At 26.6% G+C, this 10,162-nt stretch overlaps 1 protein-coding gene across 1 annotated transcript in view; it reads left to right on the top strand.

The window, feature by feature from the left end:
* Positions 1-9,866, top strand: part of AstA-R1 (allatostatin A receptor 1) — a 31,726-nt gene extending 21,860 nt beyond the window's left edge. The window contains exon 6 of the mRNA XM_011499465.1: positions 9,661-9,866. The gene's annotated coding sequence lies outside the window, so the exon portion shown is untranslated. The remainder of the gene's footprint in view (positions 1-9,660) is intronic.
* The last annotated feature ends 296 nt before the right edge of the window (positions 9,867-10,162 follow it).

The following is a 10,162-nucleotide window of genomic DNA, read 5'->3' as shown; positions in this document are numbered from 1 at the left end:
TCACCTGTGCGCGCGTGTGCGTGTATGTGTATGCGTATGTACCTTGGATTTGAGCAATTTAAATGATAAATTAAGCGTGCGTCACTGCTGTGTGAACTACATCTAGATAACATGTACCATTGGATTGCTTTAAATAAAGATATTTTATTAAAAATTATGAATTGCATGGGTCAATTAATTTAAATATTGCATATTGTTGTGTACTTTATTAATAATAAAGTTATTCAATTAAATATGTTAATGTATATTTGATAAGTGAAAGCTAAGATATTGAGAATTCACGAGTCAAGCTTGAAAATTCTTTTAAATGAAATTCACTTACTTTCTTGATCATTCTGACAAACGCGCACAATTTATTTAAATACAATACAATGTAATAATTAATTTGATTACAAGTTTATATTAATCCATAGGCCAATACTTATAGTGCAAATATTTTTTAAATTAAATAGACAGAAGTACTTTTCAATAATAATATATTTAAATTATCGGCAGTAACTTTTAGTTGCAACGTTTAAACGAACAAAGTTCCGCTTTAATTATAACTTTTCATACAAATTCAGCATTCCATATGATGTAATTATTTATCATGATATAATTATGTTTTCACCCCTCTATTATCATATATGTTAAATTATTATATATTGTTGCTACATGAGCTTTAATTATTTATTAAAATCGAAATTAATTTGCTTGTGTATTGTACAAAAAATAATTTATTTTATTAAAAATTATAAGTATACGGTTTATAAAATAATCAATCTATTATATTAATCGATGCTCTGATAATTTTTTTTAATAAATATTATTTTTAAAGTATATATATTAACACTGTAATGATAAATGAATCATGCAAATGTAATAACACCAATGATGAAATATTGATATAAAATTATTAAAATTCACAAAAAAAAAAAAAAATAAACAAAATTTAAAAGATTTTCATAAATGTTATAAATAACTTTTTCGTTTCATTTTTTTCGACATACTCAAGATAGCATAAAACATGTAAGTTAAATTAAATTTAAATATTAGATATCGATAAATAAGAAAGAATCAGGCAATAAAGTTATTGCTTTACAATATAATAAATTAAAATAGCTTCTTAAATTTCATTTTCGACTGTTTTCGCACTTCAGACAACAAAGTTTAAATTGAGAAAAATTGCTTTTGGCAGAATTTCAGTACTCATTCAGTAAATAAAAAATGCTATATCGCCATTCAAAACGTCGAGTTGCATGATTTGTGATTTAAGAAATGCCATACGTGTTCATTGGCAATATGAAGAATATGAACATTTTATTACTTTGCGATTAGTGAGGCTTAAGTTGTTCTAGTTGTTGATATGTGTATTTATATGTGCGTGCAAAGCTTCTTCAAAAGACAAAAAAGGTACACACAAAAAACAAAAAAAACACAAGCTGACGAGGAGAGCAAAAAGTAAAAATAATACTCTTGTGAAACTAATCTACTATCTAGCGGCTCGGATCCATGCTTATGGATACGTACTTATCGATCCTTGGGCATACCTATATATATTTATTTATTTAAATACAAGTGGAAGAAAAGAAGCTCGTCTTGTCATTGTGCCAGCAAAGGAGAGCGAAAAATAAAGAAATGTCACGATAGACGATAGAAGTCGAATCGAGCGGGATATTTGGAAATTCTGTAGCTGATGCCGAGGGTCTTTGCTGTTGGTGCTGTTGCCGCCTTCCGTTTATCATGTAGCGTTTAATATCAACAGCACGAGGGTTTTACTGCTCTTGGTCACACGAACAGGGAGCAGAAAAACAAGGAGTGAGTGGCGTTCATTTGTTGCCCTGCGGGGGCGCATTTCCCACTGGCTTTTCATTGAAAGGTACAGCGATAAAGGAATGACATGGGTACGGCAGGTGAAAATGGAATGACTACTACGTGATGCGAAACTCAATCCAATACCCCTTTTTTTGACTGCTTATGAACGCCCCCCTCCCCCTGCCCCTCCACTTTCCTCTCTCTCTCTCTCTCTCTCTCTATCATACTCTTTAACGCTCTTTATTTTTCTTTCCGCGTCCATTTCATGCCTTTGCCTGATTTGTGTGGAACTACTATTGAGAAGACTATGCACATTTAATATTATGGCACACGAGAAATCTATGACTCCATTGAATATTTCATTTTCATACAATCGAAACGTATTTTGTATTTGAGAAAGCCCCTGCTTCCTTATATTGCCAGTTTGGGAATGAAAACGAAGGTATTCTTTTATTCATACCTGTTCCAATAAATCAGATAATCTTCATCGGCTCACGCCAAATTACTACGCCCTAACAACGACAACTAAATATTTTAATTCAAATTGTTTATTTTTTTCTAATTTTTTACGCTATTCGATAAAACCTCTAACAGTGTAAATGATGACTTCAGTAAATTAATGCTCCTGGCAACGCAACGAATTTGCAACAAAGCCGCGACAAATGTTGTAAGTTTCGATATATGTGGGGCCAATTACCATAAAATAACGGATATTCCAATGACTGTAATTGAAACCATTTTATTAGTGACTTAATCAGTCATAATATAGTGTGTAAAGTAGAAATTCATTTGAATAGAATAAAATTTTATATGATTATCTATGTAGTCGGTGTACAAGCTATGTTTTATTTCAATTATTAATTTATAGCATTTACGCATAAATTAGATAATATTACTAATATGAAATTTTTATATTTTAAATATAGATGTTTTTGATAAAAGAATTTTATAACTATTTATTATACGTTATAGTCGAATACTCAAAATGCTTGTAATATGAGAGATAATTTTATCTTCTTGTCTTCTCATTTACACATTACATTAAATTACATCATCGTGAATTTCACGTAGCTCGTTTTCTTTAAATAATTCTAAAATATTTTACAATTTTATTACAAAAAATATTTAAACTGTTATAACTGCATCGTGTTACGAATGTGTCATTAATGATTATTATGATAACATTTTTTAAATTATCGTACATAACGAAAAGTACTTTGACATATATAATAATAAAGCTATATCTAATATAAGAATATGTGATGAACTATGTTGAATATATATTTACTTCTAAATTATTCTTTCATCAACATACACATCTTTAAAATATTATTCACGACAATCTTAAAAGCATATATACTTATACATAAATAAGTGTGATCATTCGGAAAACATAGTCTATTATAATAAAAAGTTGAGAAAATCAAATAGAAAATTATAAAAGCAGTTTTTAATTTACGGTATATTTCAGTAAATCAGAGGGTTACGTGAACTTAATTTCGGCTTTGTCTAAAAACTCATAGTGCCAAGGATGTAATGTATAATGTTGGCTATGATCCAAAGTAGACCATTTTCCAGAAGACAAAATTTTTATCACTATAGGCATTTCAAGAATCTTTATATAGATAAGATACTATAAAAAATGAAAAATGTGCGAAAAAATAGAGAAGCATTGTGTGATATATATCACACACACACACACACACACACACACACACACACACACACACACACACACACACACACACACACACACACACACACGCACACATGCGCACACACATGCGCACACACATGCGCACACACATGCGCACACATGCGCACCCTGTTACCATCATTATAATGTGTAATTTAAAATAGTTTTATATATAAATTCTATGCATATAAAGACTACTATAAATGCCGCATTTTTTATTAAAATGAAAAACAATGCTATTTAATATTATAATTTAAAACAAATTTTTCTCATAAGATAGTCTAAGTGTATCGATATTATAAAATACATTATAAATATTTTCAGCTTATTAAAATCATATTTGACTTATATAATATTTATTTTAATTGAATAACTTATCTTTATCTTTTCGTAATTATTTTGATATAAGGATAAAATACGAAAAATCCTTAATATTCTTTTTATCCCTAGAAAATTAATTAATTTCTAAAATATTTTTAGACAAAAGGATGAAAGTTATCTAATTATTGTTTTATTTATATTGAATTTGCTTAAAAACTTAATATATTAATAATAAAATGATTCAATAAGTTTTTTTTTTTTATAGACATTGAAGATATTTAATTATGAGAAAAAAATTTGTTCTTCATATTTGTGAAAACAATTTCTGAATTTATTATTTATTATTATTTATTACCTTTCATATATTTGTATAAATTTGTGTTTGTGTTATAATATATTTATGTTGTAAGCTACACTATAATATATAATTTTTGAATAATTTCAGAATTTTGTTAGCCTAATAAGTTTTTTTTTATCGTGCACAAATGTAAAACATTTTATTTCATTGATCTACTTTTTTTTTGCTCATTCTTTCGAAATTTTAAAATAGCTTGAAGCATTTAAAGAATCTTAGTTTACAAACTTTAATGAACTATTATTCTGAATTGAATTCTTATACGTGTTTAAAGGGAATTCTTTATATCTTTTTAAGAATTGCATAATATTTATATAATATAATCATAAGTGCAATTTAAAACTTCGATAAAAATCGAAATGTATTGTAATTATGTAAATGTAATTTATGGTCTGTGATTTAAGAATTATATAATTTGAGGGTTTGTCAACTAATGTAGGCAATAATGATTTCAAATCATTCAAAATTTTCAATTTAACAATCTCAAGGTAACGAAAGTATTTTTATAAATTATATTTGTACAAGTTTGAATTTTAGTGAAACATCTTTTATTACGAACAAAGTGATTTCTAATTTTCTTTCATAATCTGTATAACCCTCAAGGTAAAATAAATATTAGGATTTACAGTATGTGAGTTTTATTATAGGTTAAATTGTAAAATACGTTATAATTAAATGAAGGAGTTCATAGTGAAGGAAGCCATCTAATTATATAAAATATTTTTCATTGTTGAACAAAAAAATTATCTTTAAGATAAAAATTTACTTATAGTGATGGTATGATATATAATAGAAGCTTTTTTCCTAAAACTAATCGATTAAACGATATTTTGGATATTCATTAAGGCATATTTAGCTATAGAGTTATGTAGCTTTGAAGATGATAGAAGATTGTATTTGTTATCGAAGCAATAATTTGCAAGGATGTTATGCAAAGGTATCTTGGAGTAATGGTAGAGCGGATTACTTCGATTATGCATAAAATATATAGACGCTGACATTAATATGTGATTTGAATTTAAGTGAGTAAATAGTAGAATTGGATATACTAGGAGACTCTATACTTAATTAAATGAAATCATAAGTAATGTAGGATTTCAGGTATTTCGAAGCTTTTATGGATGAAGCGGAAGTAAAGTGAAAACTGGACATTCAAACCTTCCAAAGGTAGTTCCATGCTTCGACTCATAATGTCGTCACTGTAGCCTTTTCTTAGTTATCGAAAAATATATTGGACTTGATCCATTTAATCGTTTAATTGTTTCATTTTATCTAAGTACCATTTTCACGCAAAGTTTGTATCTCTAAGCTTGTCTTGATTAAAACTAATACAACCTCTGCAGTTGCTAGGGGAGTTACTAAGAAAATATCAATAGTTGTATTGCAATTGCAAACGTAAATAAGGCTCTTAACTGAATTTACTTTGAGCAGTTTGTATTGCCTTCATCTACATCTCATTTACTGTACCATCAATAGACATAATCTTCAAACTGTTATTTCTACTGCCTTCTACCTATTTATATCAGTGCTAAGATTATTCTAATATAATATACAAAAATCACAAACGTATCAGTATACTTAGGAAATATGAGTTTTGATTAATGAGCCCCATTGTCTAATGAAAAAATCCATACGAATGATCATTACTTTGAATATTTTGCTGAAATGTATAAAGATTCAAATGAGAATATATTTTTAAATCAATTTAAGGAATCAACTTATACGTAAATGGAGACGATAATTTGTTAATTTTTATATTTGTATTATATAGAACATTGATTATCTCCTTTATATTATCATTAAATCGACAATAATTGCATCATTCAATGACTAATCATTATTTCATTGAATTTTTACATTTTGACAATTATATTACACATTATCGCAATAATCTATATTTTCAAGCTTTCGACGTAAATAATTTTTTGTGTTATAAAGTTTTAAATATAAGCATTAGATAATCATAATAAAATTTATTATACGGTCTGCATTCATCTATTTATATTTCTCATTGAAATAAAGAAATCAGCTTAATAAGGCTTTTTTCATTAACTTAGCTTTATGCTGTAGACTTATGAAAAGTTCATGAATTTATTCAGTGTTTATTCAAAGACAAAATTTTCTATTCATAATAACTAACGATCCTACAAAATCTCGACAGTTTTATTAACTAATACTTTATGAAATTAATCGTGAAAAATTATACAAGAATTAATCTTCATATTTATTTACGAATTACTTAAAATTAAATGACTTTCAATTAAATAACCTACAAAATAGTACATATGTGATAAAAAATTTAAAATATCGTTTTGACGGTTTGAGCGTGCTGTATTATTAAAATAATTTGTAAATTTTTAATCAAAATTATAGAATCGTACAAAATTATAAGATGCATTGTTTTATTGTTCCATTAATATTTTAGAAAATTATATTTTGTAGAAGATTTATCAATTTTTATTACATCACTAATGGCAATGAAAAAGACGTTTATATCAACGACTAAACTTTAAACTTTCAAGTATTTAATTTTAATATTAATTTTCGTTAAACATCGGCTAATTAGCATTAAATTTGTAATACAGAACTTTGTAGGAGGTGAGAAACTTAGACATCAACGATACTATCTGTTTTATCTACATTTTGTGACTAGAATAATAATCGACTATTTCTACTCCGAAGACGTAACATCTCGCTTTCATTACAGCACGTTTTCTGCTTGTTTGTGATTCATTTCTATTTAATACTCAATTAACTCTCCTGCAATGCGAATGATTCCAGTTATTTTCATAATTCGTTCTATATTCTTCTTGAGTACATCCCACCTTATATGCTATTTACATTAATTATCTTCTAGAAATTCAATGACTATTATAAAACCATCGCTTAGTAAAGATAAAATCGGGGTACAATTTTCGTTATTATGAATTTTAATGAAGTTTAATCAAGTTCTCGTGAGTATCGTTGAACAGCTTGTAAAATCCAGGATTTCAAGATCTAAAGACGCATGCTCGTCCCGTCAGCCACACTATTGTCAGAGATATGCACTTATGAGTGTTGAAAAAGAAATTCTCATTCGATGGCAACTGTTGAATTAAGATTGGGAATATCACCGCTAAATGACGGGGTGCGATGGTAGTGGTGCAGTTTCTCCAAAACTGCCAAATGTGGAAGCGTGAAATGTTTTGGGGAGATTCGACATCGGCAGTAATGGACAGCTGATGAAAAGACGCGCGAGGAGGGTGTGCCACCGCCACTCCAATCGCCCTTCTCAGAGCGACCAAAAGCCCAAACGCAAAAGGTAGTTTCATCTTGCTGTTCCAGGTCGATTTGAGGATAACATCGACGGTATAGTCGACATTGAGTTTAAGACGAATATAAGAAAGACGACTCTTTGGTCTCGATCGCTTGAATCATTATCGTTATGTTCGGTCAGGTTCATGATTGTCCAGCTTCTTGCCGGTTATTTTTTTTATTAAATTAAATCTTACACATTATTGAACTTTTTAACTTTTAATAAATGAGTGAAATTTTAACATAGGAAATTTAAAATACAATTTACAGTTGAACCGACCCTGTCATTAACGAGAATTATTTCGCATGAATTTTCATAATATGAAACGCTAACTTTATCAGTAATATTATTATTTACGTGGCTTGGAAGCGTCATTAAAATAATTAGTTGAAAGTAAAATATAAATTTAACTTTCGCTTGAAAAATAAAGAGGAAAAAATTATATATATATATATATATATATATATATATATATATATATATAGTATATAGTATATAGATACGGAAACAATTTTATGTTGAATATTTGTCACAGTCATATTATTCGTAACTGCTTGCATAAGCTCTACATGTAGAACATTTATATATCTGGATAACGAAATTGAGAGTTTAATCACTCAAGACATTGATAGTAATAAGTAAAAGGATTATTCTATTTTATACGTTATCCATTTTTACAAATTCACTTTAGTTTCGAAATTTATTTCAAGTATAAACTTCAGAGTTGTCAAACGAGTAAACCTAATCAGAAAGTTTCGTTTACTTGATCAAATGAGATTAAATAAGGATAAAGTTTTTATACACTAACAGAATTTTAATATTAATAAATGAAGGAATTCATTTTTTGACAGAATTTTTTAATCTCTTAGCAGTTTATTATATTGCGAAAAACTTTGTAAATAAAAACTTTGTAACTAAATTAAATACAAAACTTTGAAAAAAATTTTTATATACGACTTACAGCCTTATTCCAACTCTTAACGATGTACATCTAATTTATGAAGATATAATTAGTTCTTCTTGCGTATGTATTTAGTCTAATTGTATTGACATTATAGATGTTGCTCACCATAATTCTATGTTTCTATTATTAGTAGCTTTGCTTGAAACTTTAGAAAGTTTAAGAATGGTTTAAAAAAAATATCATATATACTTTTTGTCCTTAATTGCAAGATGATTTATATACTCTGAAAATTGGAGAGCAATGTAAGCACTTGCATACGAAAAGTACTTTTTATAAGTTGGAATTAAAAGTAAAGTTGAAAAATAGTATTATGTATGACAAAGTAATCTCGTGTCGCATTACACTGCGCCAGCATTGCTTGATTATATCGGTAATACTAAGATGTCGTTTTTTTTTTTTATAAATATGAATTCAAGGCAGGTGGATAATGTATAAAATATTCACCCAAAAGTAAGTTTACCTTGGAAGTTTAGAAAAAAGAATATATTTTATTAAGAATGCCATCAATATTATTTATTATAATTACACCTACGTAAAATTAGAAGTTTTATTCTGTTAAAATCATTTGATTATTGATTGCGAGAGTAAAAAATTTAGTCATATAGTATATAATGTATAATAAAAATTGGTAAAAATATATATTTTAATTTTTTATAACATTTATCATGGATTTAAATATGTAGAATTCCTGCAACCTTAACATTCATAATCTTATCGATGTATTACAAAACCGTAATTGGTGTACTATATAAAAATTATATATAATTAATTAATAATAAAAAATTCCTAATTTTATGATTGTTATATAAACAGCATATGTCGATTAAAAGTGTTATAAGCAATATATCAGATATTATCAGATAATAATATGATATATTATTATATCTGATATAACAATATTCATATAAAGTAACAATACTAATTATCAATTTTTACTTCACTATTGTTAAGTAGTTATATAGTTAAAATGTATTTTTACATATTTTAAGTAGTGAATGCTATACGATAAATAAGAAATAATAAATATAAATATTTTTCAAAGAATGTATAAATTTGAAAATATTTTTGTAATATATAAAATATTTTAATATTTTAAAATATAAAATATTTTAATGTAAGAAAACATATGAAATAGCTGAAGAACTTTCAATAACGAAAAAATGTATATTTATCTATATATATTTGAGATACACGATATAAATTTGTTATACAAATAGTATTTACTCTTCTTCCAGTTACCAAATTTTTGGAGGCGAGATTACGGAAAAACAACACAAAATGCACAAAAATCTAAGTGCAGATCATCATGAAATATTAGACGATCAAGAATAAATTCTACAAATCGTTGCGGAGGAAAGTACTAAAATTATCAGTGAAGTAGCAAATGAGGTTTAACTTATTTTTAAAGAGTTTCAGCAGAAGTTAATATAAAAAACAAAAAACAAAAAAAAACATACAGTGTGTGTATCGTATTTTAAGTGTTTCGACAATGAAGTGTTATTAAGGTGTGATGTTACATTCAATTGAATATGAAATATAACACACTGTTATATTAAGAAATTATAAAAGTGTTAAAATTTGAAAATTAAGATAGTTGCTTACATGTAAATATTTATTAAAATAATAATTTATAAAATTGTAAATGTAGGTATAAACATTTATATATAAATAGATTATAATTTTAAAGATTTTAAAAAAACGTGAAACTTTTTTGTTTAACTAATTAATTTGTTGATT

Source organism: Ceratosolen solmsi, unplaced genomic scaffold (genome assembly GCF_000503995.2).
Source record: "Ceratosolen solmsi marchali unplaced genomic scaffold, CerSol_1.0 scaffold35, whole genome shotgun sequence".
Taxonomy (NCBI): Eukaryota; Metazoa; Arthropoda; class Insecta; order Hymenoptera; family Agaonidae; genus Ceratosolen; species Ceratosolen solmsi.
Note: the sequence above shows the minus strand (reverse complement) of the source record. Positions and strands in the feature narration are given on the sequence as shown.